Source organism: Eriocheir sinensis, unplaced genomic scaffold (assembly GCF_024679095.1).
Source record: "Eriocheir sinensis breed Jianghai 21 unplaced genomic scaffold, ASM2467909v1 Scaffold34, whole genome shotgun sequence".
In the NCBI taxonomy this organism is placed as follows: Eukaryota; Metazoa; Arthropoda; class Malacostraca; order Decapoda; family Varunidae; genus Eriocheir; species Eriocheir sinensis.
Window position 1 is genome coordinate 52,501 of NW_026111654.1, and position 20,000 is coordinate 72,500.

The 20,000-nt window shown below is 45.2% G+C and overlaps 1 protein-coding gene across 1 annotated transcript in view; it reads left to right on the top strand.

Moving 5' to 3' along the window:
* Positions 1-20,000, top strand: part of LOC126991787 (uncharacterized) — a gene marked incomplete at its 5' end in the record, with an annotated part of 76,423 nt that overhangs the window by 31,650 nt on the left and 24,773 nt on the right. The gene's annotated exons all lie outside the window — the stretch shown is intronic.

The following is a 20,000-nucleotide window of genomic DNA, read 5'->3' on the forward strand; positions in this document are numbered from 1 at the left end:
CTACATCTTCCTTCCTTCCTTCTTTCCTCCTGTCCTACCTTCCTTCCTTCCTCCTTGTTCCTCCCACTATATATTGCCGGCCGTTTCCCCCTCCTCCTCCCTTCCTTCTTTCCTTTCTTCCTTTTATCCGTGTTTATCCTTACCTTCCTCCCTCCCCCCCGTACCTCCTTCCTACATATCTTCCTTTCTCCCTCCCTCCCTACTTACCTTCCTACCTTTCTCTACCCTTTCCTTCCTTCCTTCCTTCCTTCCTTCCTCCTTATCTCCCTCTCTCCCTCCCTCCCTATCTCGTTGTACCCCCCTCAATCTCCCTCTCTCTCTCCCTCTCTCTGGGTTGGCAGTCTTTGGCACTTGTCATTCTCCCTTAACGAGCCCCAACATGACACCCTGGCACTCTTTCTCTCCCTTTGTGATGGCACCCCTGCACTCTTTCTCTCCCTTCACGGCCCCTTCTTCGTCCTCCCTTCTTCTTTTCCCTACATTCTTCTCTCTCTCTCTCTCTCTCTCTCTCTCTCTCTCTCTCTCTCTCTCTCTCTCTCTCTCTCTCTCTCTCTCTCTCTCTCTCTCTCTCTCTCTCTCTCTCTCTCTCTCTCTCTCTCTCTCATCCTTCCTTTCCCTTCCTTCTTCAGTGTTCTTTCTCCCTACTTCTTCCTTCTTTCTTCCCTCCCTTCTTTCCCTCTCTCTCTTCACTGCCCTTCTTTCCCTTCCCCTTGTTTCTTCTTCCTTCTTTATCCTCGTTTCTATCACTTCTTTGTTCCCTTCTCCTTCCTCTCCCTTCTCTCTCTTCTCTTCTCTGCTTCCCTTTCTTCCCCTTTCTTCTTCTCACCCTCTACCTCATTTCTTCCTTCCTTTTCTTTTGTTTCTTTCTCTTCCTTCTTTTCACCAATTCTTTCACTCCTCCCTTTCTTCTCCCTTCCCCCCTTTACCTCTACACTTCTTTCCTTCCTTCCTTCATCTGATTATTTCCATGTCAGTCCTCCTCCCTCCTCCCTTTCCTTCCCTTCTTTCCTCCCGAATCTACTCTGCCTGCACCCCTACCCTCCTGCCCTTGCCCCTCCCCCCTACCCCTTCCCTCCCTTCGCCCCAACATCCCAACGCCCACGCCCCCGTCGCCTTAATCAATAGTTTGGCACCACGCCCATACCTCGCCCCACCCCCCACTCCGGCATCCCCCATGACAATGTCTCCGGCGCCAAAACACTGAGGTCGTTCATTTTGTCTTTGTTGTTATTGTAGTTGTTGTTGTTGTTGTTTTCGTTTTTTTGAGGGGTTGGTCGTTTTTTTTATTTTTTTCGCAGTTTTTTCTTTGCTTTCGTCGCCGTTGTTTTTCTTTTTCTTTTCTTTTTCTCTTTCCGTTATTTTTTTTTCTCTTTTCGTCGTCGTTACTTTTCTCTTTCTTTATTTTTGTTATGTTTTTCCATTGTTTTTTTCCTTTCTATTTTTTTCTTTTTGTCTTTTTTACTTCTCGTTCTTTTCTTTTTTTCATTTTTTTCAGTGCCCTTTTTTTGTATTTTTAGCTTAAGGTTGTTTTTTTGTCGTTTTATTTGTTTTGCATTTTTTTCGTTTTTCTCCGTTTTCTTGATCGGTTTGTTTTTGTCTTTTTCGGTTGATTTTGTCGTTTCGTCGTTATTTTGGCCTATTCGTAATTTTTTCGTAATCTTTCGGGTTATTTTTGTCATTTTTGTTGTTCTTTGATCGGTTGATTTTGTTGTTTTTTCGTGATATTCTGTCGTTTTATGATCGGCTGATTGTTGTTTTTTCGTTCTTTTTGTCGTTTTTGATCGGTTCATTTTGTCTTTTTTCGTTATTTTTCGTCATTTTTTGATCGGTTGATTTTGTCGTTTTTTCGTTATTTTTTGTCGTTTTTTGATCGATTGATTTTGTTTTATTTTCGTGATTTTTTGTCGTTTTTTGATCAGTCGAGTTTGTCGTTTTTTCGTTATTTTTTGTCGTTTTTTTGGATCGGTTGATTTTGTCGTTTTTTCCTTATTTTTGTTGTTTTTGATCGGTAGATTTTGTCGTTTTTTTCCGTTATTTTTGTCGTTTTTTGATCGGTTCATTCTGTCTTTTTTTTTTCGTTATTTATTGTCATTTTTTGATCGGTTGATTTTGTCGTTTTACTCGTTATTTAATGTCGTTTTTTGATCGGTTGCTTTTGTCGTTTTTCGTGATCTTTTGTCTTTTTTGATCGGTTGATTTTGTTGTTTTTTCGTTGTTTCGATCGATTTTTTATATTTTTCGTTACTGTTTTCGGTAGAACTGATCGTTTTTTTTACGTTTCTTTTGGTTAATTTGTCATTCTTTCGTTATTTTTCGGGTTATTTTTTATCGTTTTTTGGATCGGTTGACTTTTTCGCTTGTGGGTGATTTTCTTTGCTTATTTTTTTCGTTATTGTGGTTAATCTTTGTTGTTTTTTCGTTATTATGGTTGATTTTTGTCGTTTTTTCGTTATTGTGGTTGATTTTTTGTCGTTTTTTCGTTATTATGGTTGATTTATTGTCGTTTTTTGTCGCTTTTTTAATCATGGTTGATTTTTGTCGTTTTTCCGTTATGTTTGATTTTTGTCGTTTTTTCGTTATCATGGTTGATTTTTGTCGCTTTTCCGTTATTATGGTCGATTTTTGTCGCTTTTCCGTTATTATGGTCGATTTTTGTCGTTTTTTGTTATCATGGTTGATTTTTGTCGTTTTTTCGTTATCATGGTTGATTTTTGTCGTTTTTTCGTTATTATGGTTGATTTTTTAGTCGTTTTTTCGGCATTATGGTTGATTTTTTGTCATTTTTTTCGCTACTATGGTTGATTTTTGTCGTTTTTTCGTTATTATGGTTGTTTTTTGTCGTTTTTCGTTATTGTGGTAGATTATTGTCGTTTTTTTCGTTATTATTGTTAATTTCGTCGTTTTCTCGTTATTATGGTTGATTTTTTGTTGTTTTTTCGTTATTATGGTTGATGCTTGTCGTTTTTTCGTTATTATGATTGAATCTTTGTCGTTTTTTCGTTGTTATGGTTGATTTTTTTTTTTTTTTGTTATTATGGCTGATTTTCGTCGTTTTTTTTCGTAATTATGGTTGATTTTTGTCGTTTTTTCGGTATTAGGGTTGCTTTTTTGTCTTTTTTCGTTATTATGGTTGATTATTTGTCGTTTTTTTCTATATATTAACGTTGATTTTCGTCGTTTTCCCGTTATTATGGTTGATTTTTGTCGTATCTCGTTATTTTGGTTGAGTTTATCGTTTTTTCGTTACCCAGTTTTTGTCCATTAATTGTTATTTTTTGGGCCTGATTTCTTTTTCGTTATTTTAGTCCATATTTTTCGTATATTTTTGGGGTTGATTTTTTTAGTTTTTTGGTTATTTTTTGTCGTTTTTTGGTTGATTGTCGTGTTTTGGTTGAATTTTGTCGTTTTTTCGTTATACTTCATTTGATTTCGTTGTTTTTTTATTTTATCGTCCGTTTTTCTTTTTCTTCTATTTTTTTCAACTTGTGTATTTCTCTTTCACCCTCTTCCCTTTTTTCCTACCTTCATCTCCATTATCACCACCACCACCATCACCACCACTATGATCACCACCACCAACTTTACCACCACCACCACCACCACCACAACACCATCACCACACTCGGCTAATACCACCTCCACATCACCTGTTTTTCATTCCCATCACCTCCCCCTCCCCCCTCCCCCCAACACCACACAACCTCACACCTCATACCTTCCACTATCATCATCTTCCCTTCCTCCTCCTCCTCCTTCATCTCCGCAAAATATTAATCTCCCATCCATAACAACACAGCCACTCCCCTCCCTCTACTCTCCTCCCTTCCCCTCCCCTCCCGTTCCCTTCCCCCTGACTCTTTCATCTCTCCAGCGACACTAAATTTGCATAATTATCACCTTGCCTCGATCACGTGAGGGCGCCGGGGTGGAGCAGGGCAGGGCGGGAAAGTGTAAGGGTAAGTGTTTTGACAAGAAGAAAAATGCGTCGGTTGTCGAGGAGGAAAGGAGGAGGGGGGGGGGGGGGGCGGATAATGCCGTGTTTACGAAGAGACTGAGAGGCGGGGCGAACATTTTTTTTAATCAAGGGTATAGTAAGAAAAGGAAGTGGGTTAGTGGTGAAGGCACAGGTCGGGGCGAAGGGAAGGCAGCAGGAGGTTACAGTTGTATGGTGTTGGTTCGTTAGTTGTTCTCATGTAGTCATTGTTTATCGGGAACCTTATTTTTGCCTGGTTTACGGGGCGCCGGTGCTGGGTGGTGCGCGGGGGGGCGAGTAGTGTCCAAGAGTTGGAGGTCTTCGCGGACCGAGCCGAAGCTGGGGGGTCGTGGCGCAAGTGGGCGGATGAGTCTTAGGGGCGGCACCTATTGAGGCACGTGTGTGACACGTATTGAGGCACGTGTGAGACTAACACGACGGGGCGGGGCGGGGCGCCCCGCCCCGTCGTGTTAGTCTCCAGTGGCGGCACACCTATCGAGGCACGTGTGTGACCCGCCCCGCCCCGCCCCTCCCTGGCGTGTTACTCTCAGGGGCGCCTCACCTATCAAGGCACGTGTGTGACCCGCCCCGCCGTGTTGGAACAGGCAGGGCCAGGCAAGGGTGGCGAACGCGGGGCAAACTTGCAGCCTCAGCCGCGCCGTGCCGGGAACTTTGTGCCACGAGTCGGTCATGTGTCTCCGTCCTCAGAATACTTAATTAATGTCGCTGCTGGGCGCGGCCTGAGCCCCGCCCCGCCAGCCCCGCGGGCCCGCTACGAGAGAGGAGACGCCTCCGCGAAGCTCCGCGAGGCCTCCGGCACCCCAGACATTGATGAGAGAGTGTGCCGGGGCAGGGCAACGCCGGGCACAGTGTCGCCACAGCTATGTTGCCGCGGGGCAGCCTCCCCGTGACAAGCGGCGACGTGCTGTTCTCATCGCGGGGAGGCGACCCACCGAGGCTCTAAGGGAGGCACTGGGGACATAGCGGCGGGCAGGGAGGCAGCCCAGGAGGCCATGTGGGCCATCAGGACGCAGCCGCCGGGGAAAGCGCGGCTCAGCCTTTCTGCAGCGGCAGTAAAATAAAAGTGAATAGTCTGAAAAAAAAGGTTATATGGCCAATACCAGGAAATGGTTCATTCAGGGGCGGCAGAGGTGCTGGCATGGCCCGCTGGCCTGGACCACACGGACGGTACACAAGAGACCCGTGCTGGCCCGTACTAGCCACCACAGCGAGGGAGTGCTGGCCCTTGATCATCAGTCAGCACGTCCGCCGGCCTGCACCGCACGGACGGTGCACAAGAGACCCGTGCTGGTCCCTACTGGCCACCACAGCGCGTCCGCCACACTAGGGGAGTTGAAGTCGCCAATAAGTATTGTTTTTTGCTGCACCGGACACTATGGAGCAGTGTCGTCCGCCGCCCGTTTTGTCGGCACACGTGTTTGTTTTTATTGTTGTGATGACTACATATTAATGTAATAGAATTTCTAAGCATCTTGTTTGCCCGTTTTCACAACACGGAGAATAATCTTGGCGAAACAAATCACTCCTCCCAGCTGTTTCGTGCGTTCGGTCGTTGTGAAGGCTGCCACACCGGCTAGTGAGAATGCAGACATTTGATGTTCAATGCACCAACGCCTCGGTGAAGTCTGACGCCGCGCCTCGTGCAGCAATGCAACCTCCTGATGCGTCATGTCTGGGTGTTGTGCAGCGCGTTCGTGTGCCGGACAAGATGTGGCACCGGCTCGTCTGCTCACTGTGCTCGCCGTCCTTTCCTCTGGGAGGTGCTCGTTGTTAGAGCGGCTCGCCAGTTCGAGGGCTGCCCGCGACCGTGATTTCTCTTCTCCCCTCCCTATCCCTCCCTCTCTTCCCTACTTTCCTCCGTGATTCCTCCCTTCCCCTCCCTTTCCCTTCCTCCCTTCCTTACATTCTTCAGGCCCTCCTCCCCTTCCTTCTTTCCTTCCTTCCTTCTTTCCTTCCTTCCATTCTTCCTTCTCTTCCTTTCTTCCCTACTTCCCGGGTCATCGCCACAACCTCCCTCCACTTCCTCTCGTTTTACATACAAATTATTCTCTATCGAAGATGAAAAAGAGGAGGAGGAGGAGGAGGAGAAAAAAAGGAAAGTAAGGGGAAAACAATAGGAGGAATAAAATCAAACAAAAGAACAAGGAGAAAAAGGAGGGAAAGGAGGAGGAGGAGGAGGAGGAGGAGGAGGAGGAGGAGGAGGAGGAGGGAGGAGGAGGAGGAGGAGGAGGAGAGTTGGATAAGGAAGGAGAGTGTTGAATTTGAGGGAGAAAGAGAGTTTAGGAAGAGCGTTTGGAAGAAGAAGAAGAAAAAAAAGAGGAAGAAGAAGAAGAAAAAGAAAGGAAGAAGAAAAGAGGAGAGATTACAATGGGAAAAAGAAAAGAAAAGGAGAAAGAGATGGGGAAGGAGGAGGAGGAGGAGGAGTTGATAAGCTGTATTCATCTAGAAGAAAAGAAAAGGAGAAAGAGATGGAGGAGGAGGAGGAGGAGGAGGAGGAGGAGTTGATAAGCTGTATTCATCTCTTAGTGAATGATTTGAATCCTCCTCCTCCTCCTCCTCCTCCTCCTCCTCCACCTCCTCCTCCTCCATCACCTTCTCCTCCTCCTTTCTTCGATGGCGAATAATTTGTATGTAAATCGAGAGGATGTGGAAGGAGGCCGTGGAGATAACTCGAGGAAGGAAGGAAGGAAGGAAGGAAGGAATAAATGAAGGAAAGAAAGAAAAACGGAGGGAAGGAATGAAGGAAGGAAGAAGGAAGAGGAGATTGAAGGAAGGAAGGGAGGAGATAGAGAAGTGAATGAATGAAATAAGGAAAGAAAAAAGGAAGGAAGGAAGAAGAGACAATCAATTAAGAAGCAGAAGAAGACGAAATGAGAGGATGAATGAGTGTGGGAAGAAAACCAGAGAAAGGGGGGAGTAGAGAAAGAAGAAAAATAAGGTACGAAAGAGGGAAGGAAAAATAACTGAAGAGGAAGAAAGTGTAAAGAAGAGAAACGAAGAAAAAAAAATATGAAGAGACAGGAAAAAAAGAAAAAAAGTAAGAGAGAGAGAGAGAGAGAGAGAGAGAGAGAGAGAGAGAGAGAGAGAGAGAGAGAGAGAGAGAGAGAGAGAGAGAGAGAGAGAGAGAGAGAGAGTGAGAGAGAGAGAGGAGAGAGAGAGAGAGAGAGAGAGAGAGAGAGAGAGAGAGAGAGAGAGAGAGAGAGAGAGGTAGTAGTAGTAGTAGTAGTAGTAGCGTAGGGAGAAGACGTGCTGTGATTAGCTCCTTTGTTTTGTGTCATAAGTTAGGTCCTATAGCCGATACCGCCTTGGATTGTATACCTTCGTACGCGTGAACGTGCAGTGAATGTAACGAAATATAGTGCAATTTGGTGCCACTGACGATGCAGGCGTTAATTACGAATTACTGCTTTTTGAGAGAGGCCGTGTGCTGGCCGGCAGTTTGAAAAACACTGGTATAACGATACATATTGGGTCAGTGGTTACGGAAGAAGGCCCACGTCCCCTCGAGCTTGTGAGCGACTCTCGACTCTGTGGCGGACGGCCGGGTAGAAAATTGAAAGGCAGAACTGAGGAAAAGGAGGGAAAGAGGGAGAGAGGGGAAGGGAGGGAAAGAAAGAGAGAGGAGAAGGAGGGAAGAGAGTGGGAGAGGAGGAAGGGGAGGGGGAGTGAGAGTAGAGAGGGGAGAGGGAGAGGGAGAGAAAAGGGAGAGAGAAGAGAGAGCAAGCTATAGTTCTTCCATGTACATCATCCAATATATTTTCTCATTATGTCAAATAGTTTAAATGTCAGTGATTTTAGGCGAGTGGTGAGTTTTGGTTACCCCCCCCTCCCCTAACGCTACCCACGCACATCCCCTCACTTCCCGTGTCCCTGCTAACCTCGCCCCGCTGCCCAGTAACTTCCCATCCCCGCCTGAGGGGCATAAAACACAGAGTATCTGACTCGGCGAACAGCTGGTAATGATATCACTACTACTACTACTACTCAACTCAAATGTGTAGGGTCAGGTGCAACAGTAAGATTGTAAAGTGTTGGCGAGGAGCAATGGTAATGAAAAAATAAACAATCATTTTAGTATTACCGTAAAGGCAGAGTAAGCAGATGCAAGTGTATGTCTGTGTGTATGTATATGGGGGGAGACAAGAGTCAAAGTGGGGTCTGCTACTATTGCTCTATTCATCACCATAAATAGCAACTAAGATACACTAGCATGCATAATGGCACCGAAATGGAGCCCCCTCAATGTTGCATTTGTTCGTCTCGAAATCAAAACTGTGTTCAGTGCTCGTGCGTAAGACGAGGCCAACCCTGTGTGAACTGTAAGAGAGGTGGAGATTGTCGAAACCCAAACCGTCAACGGCAGGATGTGGAAAATAGTGAGCAACCACAAGTGGTGCTGGGTGGACAGGCCAATGAAGGCGCTGGAGATGATCAGGTGGAGGGGGGTGCAGGTGGGTGACCAAGGTGAGGACGCCTCGCGTGAGCTCCGTTTCTGGCAGAGGTGGACACTCGAGGAGACAGAGGAGTGGGTGCGAGACGCTTACAATCATGTGGTAACGTCTTCTGCCAATAACGTATGTGAGGCCATAGGATGTAACGCCACCAAAACCTTGATAGAGGAGAAAACCTACCTCATTAGAGCGTACAACAACACGCAAATCACCCCCTACGCTTTAAAGATTCTGGCCATACTACCGCACCTCATATGCCAACGGACTCACAAAACGTCGATACAATCTGAGGACGTGAAGGCAGTATGGTCCTCCCCCCCCCGCGCCTGGGGGGGGGGGGGGCATAAATTCCCCCAGGGAGGACTCCCCTTCTGGCTGCCGACTTGAGAGGTGTCCTGATAACTCCTCGAACCTCCTCCTTATCAATTTCTGCAACATTCGTGGTCCTCGTTCTAATTTTTATTCTGTGGAACACCATCTCTCCTCCTCTAAACCTCATCTTCTCCTCCTCACCGAAACACAGGTTTCTGAGGCTACTGACAGGAGCCTCTACTCTGTTCCCTCCGACTATCTCTATCCTAAATTTCAATCCAAAGTTGGATGTTGCGCCTACGTGCACAACGACATCACTTGCTCTCGTGCCCACGACCTTGACTCTTCTGAATTTTTCACCATCTGGCTAAGACTTCACTGTCATTCTATTACTATATACATCTGTGCTGTTTATCTCTCACCTAACTCTACCAACTATGTAAAATTCTTTGACTATTTGAATTCTAAAGTGGAGCACATATTGACTCACTCTCCCTTCGCTGAAATCTCCATCTTGGGAGATTTCAATGTTCACCACCAGGTTTGGCTTTCATCCTCTTTCACTGACCAGCCTGGTGAACAAGCCTACGACTTTACTCTCCTCAACGACCTAGAGCAGTTGGTTCAGCACCCTACACGTATTCCCGACCGTCTTGGAGACAGGCCCAACATTCTAGACCTCTTCCTTACCTCTAATCCTTCTGCTTACTCTTTTTTTTTTTCACAACAAAGGAGACAGCTCAGTGGCACACACACAAAAAAAAACAATAATAAAAAAAACAATAATAAAAAAAAGCCCGCTACTCGCTGCTCCCAAAAAAGAATCAAAAGAGGTGGCCGAAAGGAAGGTCAATTTCGGGAGGAGAGGTGTCCTGATACCCTCCTTTTGAAAGAGTTCAAGTCGTAGGCAGGAGGAAATACAGATGAAGGAAGATTGTTCCAGAGTTTACCAGCGTGAGGGATGAGAGAGTGAAGATGCTGGTTAACTCTTGCATAAGGGGTTTGGACAGTATAGGGATGAGCATGAGTAGAAAGTCGTGTGCAGCTGGGCCGAGGGAGGGGGGAGGCATGCAGTTAGCAAGTTCAGAAGAGCAGTCAGCGTGGAAATATCGATAGAAGATAGAAAGAGAGGCAACATTGCGGCGGAATTTAAGAGTTACAAGACTATCAGTAGGAGGAGGAGAGCTGATGAGACGAAGAGCCTTAGACTCCACTCTGTCCAGAAGAGCTGTGTGAGTGGAGCCTCCCCACACGTGAGATGCATACTCCATACTCCTTAACTCAAAATCTCAACTGGAAACTTCATATCTCCTCTCTCGCTAAATCAGCTTCCTCGAGGTTGGGCGTTCTGTATCGTCTCCGCCAGTTCTTCTTCCCCGCGCAGTTGCTATCCATATACAGGGTCCTTGTCCGACCCTTGTTATGGATAGACCGAGGATGTTTAGTGTTGAAGACGGTGACAGCTGAGTGTTGTCGAAGTATAGGGGATAGGTGTTTGGAAGATTGTGTCGAGTTGATATGTGGATAAATTGCGTTTTTGAGGCATTGAAGGACAAGGCTCGCTCTGCCCCAATCGGAAATGATAGCAAGGTCTGAGGTTAAGCGTTCTGCAGCCTCCAGTCTGGAGTCGTGTACTTCCTGTTGAGAGGGTCTTCTATTGAAAGAAGTTGAATAATGCAGAGTGGAGTCGTCGGCGTATGAGTGGACAGGACAGTTTGTTATGGAAAGAATATCATTGATGAATAACAGGAAGAGAGTGGGTGATAGGACAGAGCCCTGTGGAGCGCCACTGCTCATAGGTTTAGGGGAAGAGCAGTGACCGTCTACCACCACAGAGATAGAATGGCCGGAAAGGAAACTGGAGATAAAGAAAAAGAGAGAGGGATAGAATCCGAAAGAGGGCAGTTTAGAAAGCAAAGACTGGTGCCAGACTCTATCGAAGGCTTTCGATATGTCTAGCGCAACGGAGAAAGTTTCAAAGAAACGGCTAAGAGAGGATGACCAAGAGTCAGTTAAGAGAGCAAGAAGATCGCCAGTAGAACGCCCCTTGCGGAATCCATACTGGCGATCAGATATAAGGTTAGGAGTGGAAAGGTGCTTTTGAATCTTCCGGTTAAGGATTGATTCTAAAGCTTTAGATAGACAGGAAAGTAAAGCTATAGGGCGGTAGTTTGAGGGATTGGAACGGTCACCCTTCTTAGGCACAGGCTGTACGAAGGCGTACTTCCAGCAGGAAGGAAAGATAGATGTTGATAGGCAGAGACGAAAGAGTTTGACCAGGCAGGGTGTCAGCACAGAAGCACAGCTTTTAAGGACAATAGGAGGCACTCCATCAGGTCCATAAGCCTTCTGAGAGTTGAGGCCAGAGAGGGCATAGAAAACATCATTAGAAAGAATCTCAATAACAGGCATAAAGGAGTTAGAGGGGGGATGAGTAGGAGGATTATGCCCAGAATCGTCCAGGGTGGAGTTCTTACAGAAAGTTTGAGCGAATAGTTCAGCTTTAGAGACAGATGAGACGGCAGTGCTGCCGTCAGGGTTAAGGAGAGGAGGGAAAGAAGAAGTGAAATTGGAGGAGATATTTTTTGGCTAGATGCCAGAAGTCACGGGAAGAATTAAAAGAAGCAAGGTGTTGACATTTTCTATTAATGAAAGAAGTTTCGGTAAGTCGGAGAATAGATTTGGCACGATTCCGGGCTGAAATGTAAAGATCAAAGGTTGTCGGCCACAGTCATTGGCGGGCTGGGGCCAGTAAATTGCTTTGTGTAAGACTATGAGAAAAGACACCTCTCACAACACAACTGTAATGAATGGAGGCCGTAGTAAAAAAAAGTAGTAGTAGTAGTAGTAGTAGTAGTAGTAGTAGCAGTAGCAGTAGTAGTAGTAGTAGTAGTAGTAGTCCAGTAGTAGTAATAGCCTAACCAATTTCGCCAAGTCCCTCCTCCATAACTCCTCCATAGAGACCTACGCCCCCCTCCCCCCCCACAATACACACACGACACCAAAATATTCTAGTCCCGGACAGAGCTCGGACGGACAGGTACCGGCCTAGCTCGATACAGATACTTACGAGGGCCATTAACACCTCCATGATGACGTGACCGCTCCACCCCAACACACACACACACACACACACACACACACACACACACACACACACACACCACCCCTCCCCACTTCCCCCATTACCCATCACACGAAACTCATTGTATTGTATTTTGTGTATTTTCAACCTTATGGCTGCCAACTAGTGAATAAACCATTTATTATTATTATTATTATTATTATTATTATTATTATTATTATTATTATTATTATTATTATTATTAGGGTTAGTAGTAGTAGTAGTAGTAGTAGTTATAGTAGTAGTAGTAGTAGTAGTAGTAGTAATGTTTTATCACCCGCAGACAAATCAAACAACAATGACAACATTTTTCTTTCATTCCATTGATAAAAATAATAAGCCTCCTCCTCCTCCTCCTCCTCCTCCTCCTCCTCCTCTCCCCCTTTTCCTCCTCCTCCCCTCCCCCTCCTCCTCCTCCTCCTCCATCACAGCTGGTCAGGGAAATATACGAGTCTATTAAGGAAAGTATTAAAGCCTTCTCCTCCTCTACCTCCAGGAAGGGTTGGAGGGAGGGAAGAAGTGAGGGAGGAAAGGGAGGAAAGATAAGAGGGGGAGGGAGGAGAGGTAGCAAGGAAAGGGAGAGAGGAAGGGAAGAATAGAGAGAATGGAGAGAATGGAGGAGGATGGAGAAAAGAAGGGAGAAATGGAGGGAGGGAGGGAGGGAGGGAGGGAGGTAGGGAGGAAGAGGAGAAAGGAAGCGAGGAGAATTAGAGAGGGGAAGAGAGAGAGAGAGAGAGAGAGAGAGAGAGAGAGAGAGAGAGAGAGAGAGAGAGAGAGAGAGAGAGAGAGAGAGAGAGAGAGAGAGAGACGAGGAGGAGGAGGAGGAGGAGGAGGAGGAGGAGGAGAAGGAGAAGTGGAGGTACTGGAGGAAGCCAAAAAAATAAGCTCATAGAGAACACACACACACACACACACACACACACACACACACACACACACACACACACACACACACACACACACACACATAATCCATCATGGCGGCGACACGTTCATTCTCAAAATAAACAAAATGAAAAGAGAAATGAATTAAAAAAAAATCAACATGGAGCTGCTGTGATTGATTGAGGAGGAACACAAAGAAACGAAAAGTAAGAACAAACAGCAGCAGACCTGCTGGTCCTTACGAGGCTGTTTGTGACAAGCTACACTAACTATCTAATCAAAAAGTGAAAGATGAAGGACAGCAAAGGCGAGGGCTCCTCCCCAGGAAAGGAAAAAGAACCATGCAGCATGGAAAAACTGCATGGGAATTATGTAGGAAAGAGGAATGAACTAACATTACTGCTACCACTAACCGGGCGATAAAAACGGGCAAGAACAACAGCATTCGAAAGAACTTAACTTTATTACGACAATGAGTAATATCTTAGTGTCTGGTTGGATTAAAAATACTTGTCTAATCTATTCTTGAAGGCCGTAACTGTTGTACTATCAACGACATCACAGGGTAGAGAGTTCCAAACATTAACAACTCGATGGAAGAGGAAGTGTTTAGCTTCGTGCGACGAGAATCTTTTACCACTTATCTTCAAATTGTGATTTCTTCTTGTTCTATTTGATCGATCAATTGTAAAGTTATCTTCCGCATTAATATCACTGAATCCTTTAAACATTTTAAATACTTCTATTAGATCTCCTCGCATTCTTCGTTTTGATAAGCTGAATAAATTTACTTCTTTAAACCTTTGTTCATATGATAAATTTCTCAACCTAGGAATCATCTTTGTTACTCTTCGTTGGATCCGCTCCAACTTTTCTATGTCTTTTCTGTAATAGGAAGACCAAAACTGTACACAGTACTCTAGACGGGGTCGAACCAACGAATTATAGTTTTAATATTACTTTTTCCGATTTATTATTAAAGACTCGTCCGATGAAGCCAACCAATTTGTTTGTAGTTTTAACTACCTCTGAACAATGCTGACCGGACTTTAAATCGCTTGATATAGTGATTCCAAGATCCGTTTCTTTATTTACTGCAGAAAGTTGTTGGCCATTCATTACGTACCGAACGCGATTGTTATTTTTTCCGATGTGCAACACTTTACATTTGTCAACGTTAAATTTCATTTGCCATTGACTGGCCCAACGTGCAAGTCGACCTAGATCTGATTGTAAAGCTTCTTCATCGAGTGTCGCAGTTACTTAACTAGCAATTTTTGTGTCATCAGCTAATTTTGATAATTTGCAAGTGAGCCCATCAACGATATCATTAACATAAATTAAGAAGAGCATGGGGCCAAGCACTGATCCTTGAGGTACGCCGCTTCTGACATCGAGCCAGTTAGATGTAACACCGTTTAGAACTACTCTGTTTCCGCTCAGAGAGCCAGTCCACAAGCCAATTGTGAATGTTACCCGAGATACCGTGCACCAATAGTCTGCTGAGCAATCGTTGGTGGGGGATCTAATCAAATGCCTTTTGAAAATCCAGATATATGATATCTACTGATCTGCTTTCATCGAACACCTAAAAAATATAATGAAAAAATCAAGTAAGTTAGTTAACACGAACGTTTGCAACGGAAACCATGCTGCGAATTATTTATTATATTATTTTCTTCGAAGAATTTCACCATATTGTCGCGAATGATAGTCTCCATTAACTTACAAACAATCGATGTGAAGCTAATTGGTCGATAGTTTCCTGGATGAGACTTGTCCCCCTTTTTGAAAATTGGTGTGACATTTGGTAGTTTCCAATCCAACATAACTTTTCCAGCTGTTAAAGATTTATTGAATATGATGGAGAGCGGTTTACAAATTTGATGTTTGATTTCTTTTAAGACCCTAGGGGTAATTTTGTCTGGACCAGGGGCTTTGCTTACTTTAATCTTTTCAATTGTGCGTAAAATGTTACTTTCTACGATGAGCACGCCACTTAACATCTTTTCGGTCCTTCTAACCTCCGGCGGTTGAGGTGATAAACAATCTTCGTCGGTAAATACGGATGCGAAAAAGTTATTTAGGATTGTAGCCATTACATTTTCATCGTTCGTGTGGTTACCATTATCATTAGGAAGCGGTCCGATACCACAAGTGAGTGACTTTTTTTATTATTTACATAGCTAAAAAAATCTTTAGGATTAGATTTACTCGTTTCCGCTATGTATTCTTTAAGATTTTTCTTGCTTCGTTTTATTTATTTCTTGGTCTCGCGCGAATTCTTTCCAACTCTAGTTTGTCAGCTTCACTCTGAGTTCATATGTATCTACTGTATACGCGTTTTTTAAGAGATGGGCTATTTTGAATTTCGTTATTCCACCATTTGGGTTTCTTCTTAAAAGCTGAACGTCTGTTACGATAGGGTACGCATATGCTTATGGCATTGTTCAATATTGTGGTGAAGGCCCCCCAAGATTTATCAATATCTGTTTCCGCCGAGATTTCAGTCCAGTCAGAATTATTTAGAATTGATCGGAGTCTTACGATATTCGCTCTCTGATAATCAGGCACCTTTTCTTTGCTAGGAGTTACTTTACTTTCTTTCATATTGATGCTGAATGTGATTGTTCGGTGATCGCTAGAACAAAAAATTGGACCGACATTTACTTCGTTAACTAGATCAGCTGTCGTTGAAAAGATAAGGTCAAGTATATTATTTTCCCGAGACGGTTCTTGAACGTGTTGATGTAAATCACTTTCTAGTAAATTTGTGTACAGGTCGAGCCCTGTATGACAGTTCAACGGTTCACCCCATCTTTTCACTGGCAAGTTAAAGACCCCAACAATTACTGTCTCGAAACTGCTACTTGTTTCTAATAATAATTCACTTAATGCGTGGTCGATATCGAGAGTCTGCCTTGGCGGTCTGTAGATAAGTCCAATTACTATTTACGAGATTTATTTTTAATTTCAATGAAGACCGTGTCCACATTGGTTATAATATCTTTTTTCACAGATACAGGATGGAGAGAGTTGTGGAAATAAAAAATAACGCCTCCACGCTGTCTGTTCTCTCTTTCATGACTAAAGATGTTGCAACCCGGTAATCTATATTCCGCAATGAAATCTCTATTTGAAGTGTCTATCCAAGAATCTGTGACTCCGATGATGTGGTAATGATTTGTAGCTGCGAGGACTTCTAAGTCTTCAAATTTGTTACGTAGGCTGCGAGCGTTTACATAGCAAGCTTTAATGTGATTAGAGTCGGGGGTTTCGCGGGTTGAGTGCACCCTTACGGTGGAGCTGCTGGTGTTCTCACCTCCGCGTTTTTTTGGCTTTCGAAGAGCCACTTGGTCACAGAGCAGCCTCCCGAAACGGGCTGCTCCAAGAGGGTTTAAGTGGATGCCATCAGCAAGGAACAAGTCTGAATCGTAGTAAAAACTGTTCCACAAGTTAGCGAACTGGACGTTTTCTTGTGAGCATAGGGACTGAAGTCTGTTGTTTGTGCTGAAGGCCTTACTGTAAAAGTTAGACTCGGCACCGACCCTCGGGAGGATTCTTGAGATTATGATGTTACTGGCATCCGTTTTACGTTTATACTGCTTGATCATGCGGCGGTATGTTTCAAGCAGTTCCTCAGAACGGGTTGTCTGTACGTCATTCGTCCCCGCGTGAATAACAAAGAGGGTGTTTCGGTCGGCATTTCTCGTGACATCATCGCACGCTGCGGTGATGTCGTCCAGTCTGGCACCTGGATAGCAGTAACGTTTTCTGCGGCCGTTTGATAAAAGCCCACAGAACTCAACCAGCTGGCCACGCACCATGGAGTCCCCAACTAGGCGAGTCTCAAACTCATCCTCCATGGTGTCTGCCAGCACCTGGAACCTATTGAAGGTAGTGGGGGTCAGTAAATCCTTGGTTGCGTGTTTCGGTTTGGCTCCATTCCTTACAGGTTGGAACCCGATATACTATAAAGAAGATAGAGAAGCGTTAAGTTGGGCAGGCTGGAAGTTGAGCTGTGAGGCAGGCTGGGGGTTAGCCTGTGAGGCAGGCTGGGAGTTAGCCTGTGAAGCAGGCTGGGGTTTAGCCCGTGAGGCAGGCTGGGAGTTAGCCTGTGAAGCAGGCTGGGGGTTAGCCTGTGAGGCAGGCTGGGGGTCAGCCTGTGAGGCAGGCTGGCGGTTGTTCTGTGAGGCAGGCTGGGGGTTAGCCTGTAAGGCAGGCTGGGGGTTAGCCTGTGAAGCAGGCTGGGGATTAGCCTGTGAGGCAGGCTGGGGATTAGCCAGTGAGGCAGGCTGGGGGTTAGCCTGTGAGGCAGGCTGGGGGTTAGCCTGTGAGGCAGGCTGGGGGTTAGCCTGTGAGGCAGGCTGGGGGTTAGCCTGTGAGGCAGGCTGGGGATTAGCCTGTGAGGCAGGCTGGGGGTTAGCCTGTGAGGCAGACTGGGAGTCAACCTGTGAGGCAGGTAACACGTCCTCCCGTGAAGCAGGAGGAGGAGGAGGAGGAGGAGGAGGAGGAGGAGTAAGAATAAGAGGAGTAAGTGAGTAGGTAGAAAACTGATAAAAATTGAGGAAGTAAAAAACAGAAGCATGGTATAAAGGAGGAGGAAGAGGAGGAGGAGGAGGAAGAGGTGTAGGAGGAAGCCTAAGAAATCTCCACTTTACAAACATGAACTGGAACCCGATTAAGACACACACACACACACACACACACACACACACACACACACACACACGCACACACACACACACACACACACACACACACACACACACACACACACACACACACACACACACACACACACACACACACACACACACACACACACACACACACACACACACACCCACACACACACACACACACACACACACACACACACACACACACACACACACACACACACACACACACACACACACACACACACGCACACACACACGACGTAACTCAGACATTTAATAAGCTAAAGACAACGAAAGAAAGAAAGAAAGAAAGAAAGGAAATCCCTCCCGGACTGACGCGCTCCCGCAGAGAAAGAAAGAAAGAAAAAGAAGAAAAAAAAGGAAAAAAAAGGAAGAAGAGAAAGAAAGAACGAGCTTGCAGGAGTATCGTTTTGTGACTGTTTTGCATTTCTGAAATTCTCCGACAGTAAGTTTGACAATAGCGGAGGGAGGGAGGGAGGGAGAGAACGGAGGGAGGGAGGAAGGAAGGAGAGAGAGAGAGAGAGAGAGAGAGAGAGAGAGAGAGAGAATAGGGATGAGGAGAGAGGAAATGGAGGGAGGGAGAGAAATATGGGAGAGAGAAGTAGATAAATAAAGGGAGGGAGGAAGATAGAAAGAAAGAGAAGGAAGAAAGAAAGGAAGAAAGGAAGAAAGAAATGAAGGAAGGAAGAAAGGGAGGAGGAGCTGCTTTCTTGACTCCCTTTCTTTCGTCAGGTTGCAAGGAAGGAAGGAATGGAAGGTAGGGAGGTAGGGAGAAAGGGAGGGAGGGAGGGAGGGGAGGGAGGGAGGAAAGAAGGGAGGAGTTGCTTTCTTTTCTTCCCCTTTCTCTCGTCAGATTGCAAGGAAGGAAGGAAAGGGAGGGAGGGGAGGTGGGAGAGAGGGAGGGAGGGTGGAGGAAGAGGTCAGTCAATTAGTGGAGTTCTTCATCTATTTCTTTTCTCTCTATCTCTTTTTTCCCTTTATAATTATTTTGTATTTTCTCTTTTTTTCTTTTTCTTTTCTTTCGTTCTTTCTCCTTCCTTCCTTTCTATTTTTCTTTTTCTTTTTTTTACTTCCTTCGTCTCTCTCTCTCTCTCTCTCTCTCTCTCTCTCTCTCTCTCTCTCTCTCTCTCTCTCTCTCTCTCTCTCTCTCTCTCTCTCTCTCTGTTCCATGCTCATTAAATAAACATTCACACACTCTCATCATCTCTCCTCTACGTTCTTTCTCTCCAGAGCTAATTACAAATACCCCGAAATCTTCCCTTCAGCTTCTTCCTTCTCTTCATCAAACGTTCTTGTGATACCGCGCGCCAGAAACGTTTGTCTTCCGCCCTTCACTTATCTCATCACACGAATGCCCGAGACTCTTTCACATCTCTTAGTAATATCTTCATAAGCTTACTACCTCTTAAATTCCGCCGCCATGTTGTCTCTCTATCTTCTATCGTTATTTTCACGCTGACTGCTCTTCTGAACTTGCTAACTGCATGCCTCCCCCTCTCCCGCGGCCACGCTGCACACGACTTTCTACTAAAGCTCATCCCTTTACTGTCCAAATCCCTTACGCACGAGTTAACCAACATCTTCACTCTTTCATCCTTCATGCTGGTAAACTCTGGAACAATCTTCCTTCATCTGCATTTCCTCCTGCCTACGACTTGAACTCTTTCAAGAGGAGGGTATCAGGACATCTCTCCTCCCGAAATTGACCCCTCTTTCGGCCACCTCTTTGGATTATTTTTAGGAGCAGCGAGTAGCAGGCTTTTTTTTTTTATTATCGTTTCCTTTTTTTTGTGCCCTTGAGTTGTCTCCTTTGTTGTAAGAAAAAAAAGCACGTTCTCCTAATAAGCGTCTCCGCGCCCCAGTTCGCGCGTTTGAAAAGTCTCCCGTCGTAGAAGTTGTTGGAGTTTTCGTGGACTGCCTTGTGATCCCAGTAATTGTTTTTCACGACTTCTGCACCTTGAACGGGAAAACCACCCATGAAAACACGATTAATCTTCTCTGTGGCCTTGGGAAACAGTCGTAATGGAAACCTGGAATGTTTAAAAATTACAGACCTTGGTTGTTATTGCATATTCAAACCTTTCTCAGATCCATTTTCTGCATCTGGAACGGGAAAACCACCACCCATGAAAATCCAGTTGATCTTCTCCGTGTCCTTGGGAAATAGCCGTAATGGGAGCCGGGGACGTTTTAGAATTACGGACCTTGGTTATTAATGCATTCTCAAGCCTTTCTCTGATCCATTTTTTGATCCTCTGTTCTTAGTGACTTGGCATACAACTCTTTGAAGCGATTTCCCGGCGGCGGCAATCTGAAGTTCGTGTTATTCATTTTTTCATTTATTACGTGACTTCGTGATGATTCTTGCCTTTCTTCCATTATTTTCATCCTCTGTTTCCTCTTCTTTCTATCTCCTACTCCTCCTCCTTCTTCTGTCTTTACTTTCGCACCCTCTCTCATGTCCTTCTCTCACTCATTTCCCTCCCTCCCTCTCTCTTCTCCTTCTCCTGTCCTCCATTCTCCTACCT